Genomic DNA, 2,226 nt, shown 5'->3' with positions numbered 1-2,226 from the left:
AGAACTACAGGTGACAACCTGGATTTGAGATCTAAGTGTGTGTGTGTGTGTGTGTGTGTGTGTGTGTGTGTGTGTGTGTGTCGGTGGGGAGAAGAGGGAGGTTCCGCAGGCAGCCTTGTGGAACTCAGCCCTTAATCTGTGGGATCTAATGCTAACTCCAGGTAGTGTCAGGACTGAACAGACAGTAGAACACCTAGCTGGTGTTGCGGAATTGCTTGGTATGGGGAAATCCTACCCCTCCTCCCAATTTGGTGGCCAGAAGTATTGAAAATAGAGAAGAAACATAGGGTGTTTTTTCTTTACAACCCCTGCAAGAGATCATTCAAGTCTTAACCCCTGATACCTGTGAATATGACCTTATTTGGAAATAGGGTCTTTACAGATGTAATTAAGATGTAAGTTAAGATGAGGTCATACTGGAGGAAGGTTGGCCCTTAGTCCAATATAACTGGTGTCTTTATAAAAAAAAGAGAGACACACACACAGAGGAGATGCCATGTGAAGACAGGCAGAAGGAAGACAGAAGATAGCCATGTGATGATGGGGTCAGGCATTGGAGTAATGGGGCTGCACTCCAGGGAACACCCAGGACTGCCAGCACCCACAGAAGCCAGAGAGTAAGCATGGCCTGCCAATGCCTTAATGTCAGACTTCTAGCCTCCAAAATGAGAGAATATGTTTCTGTTATTTTGAGCCACCTAGTTCGTGTTACTTTGTTACAGCAGGCCTAGGAAACTAATAACAGAATCCAGCCTCCTGCAAAACAATGTGCATCTCAGAAAAATTTATCCCCAAGTTAAATAAGTGACACACAGATTTCCAAAAACAAGATTTTCATTAGTTGGGACAGCCTGTGTTCATCTGTTGCTTTCTTTTGAAACAATGTCTTTTTGTAAGTGTATGATTTGCCTTTATTTTCCTCTCTATGTAGTGGGAAAAAGCAGTAGCTTTTGATCCAAAGGAAAAAACTATTAAAATTGTAGTACTCAATATATACCAGTAACTAAAGAGGAATACAAATTGTGTTTGACTTCTGCAATGACAAGAGGTGCTCAAAGTGGTTACCATCAGTGTAATTTTAATACAGTTTTTTCCCCTCTTAAAATGTGTATACATTTTTTTGGGCACCTTCTGTGTGTGTGTGTGTGTGTGTGTGTGTGTGTGTGTGTGTGTGTGTGTGTGTATGTGTATTCTCATCATCTTTTGAGAACTTCCTTATTTTCTCACACAACGTTCCAGGCTCATCTTATATTTTCCCTGCCCCAGTCTGAGTAAGCCATTTCTCCAAGAACTCCTGGTTAATTTTTGTAGAGAATTGTAGGTAGCAACCAAGGTCTGGTCTCAGGCTTTGCTCATTGCAATTGAGTGAGTGACTGTCACTGAAGTAATACATTTATACTGATACCTCTAATTTGGATTCTACCTAGGTTCTTACTTACCTTCTCCCATTCTGTGTTTGTATCTCCCATCTTCCATATTGTGCCAGCTCCCCCAAAACCTCACTATATTCACTTATTTGCTCAATTCTGCAATACTCACAAAATAGTTTTATAATATTCATACCACTACAACAAACAAACCTATTGAGAAAAATTCAAGACTTGTTTACCAAATTTTTTTCATTTAAACTGAAGTCAAAGTACTATGTTCAAATTTTATTTGTGATACTGGCAGAAAAACAAGATATATAGACCAATGAAATAAAATAGCCCAGAAATAAACCACAACATGATTTTCAACAAGAATGCCAAGGCCATTCAGTGAAGAAAGGACAGTCTTTTCAACTAACAGTTCTGGAGAAACTGGGTATTGATATGTCAACAAATGAAGTTGGATTCTTACTTTATACCATATACAAAAATTAGCTCAAAATGGATCGAAGACCTAAATGTAAGGCCTAAAACTACAACTTTTATAACCAAACACAGGGGGAAAGTTTCATGATATTACATTTGGTAGTGGTTTCTTGGATGGATATCTCACCAAAAGCATGGAAAAAAACAGATAAATTTTTTTTAAAGATTTTTATTGGGGAATTGGGGGGATGGGAACAGTGCTGGGGAATTGGGGGGAAGGGGAACATACAAGTTGCTGTCGTTTTGTTCTTCAGTCTAGTTGTGGAGGACGTTGCTTCACTGGCCCAAGTTGCCACCATCATTGCGCTCTTCCCTGGCGAGGCAGATCAGTCGCCGGCTTCTGGACGGCCGCTCACTGCGGCTGCTGGCC

Source organism: Hipposideros armiger, unplaced genomic scaffold (genome assembly GCF_001890085.2).
Source record: "Hipposideros armiger isolate ML-2016 unplaced genomic scaffold, ASM189008v1 scaffold_976, whole genome shotgun sequence".
NCBI lineage: Eukaryota > Metazoa > Chordata > Mammalia > Chiroptera > Hipposideridae > Hipposideros > Hipposideros armiger.
The sequence above is the reverse complement of the archived record's forward strand: the minus strand, read 5'-3'. Positions refer to the sequence as shown.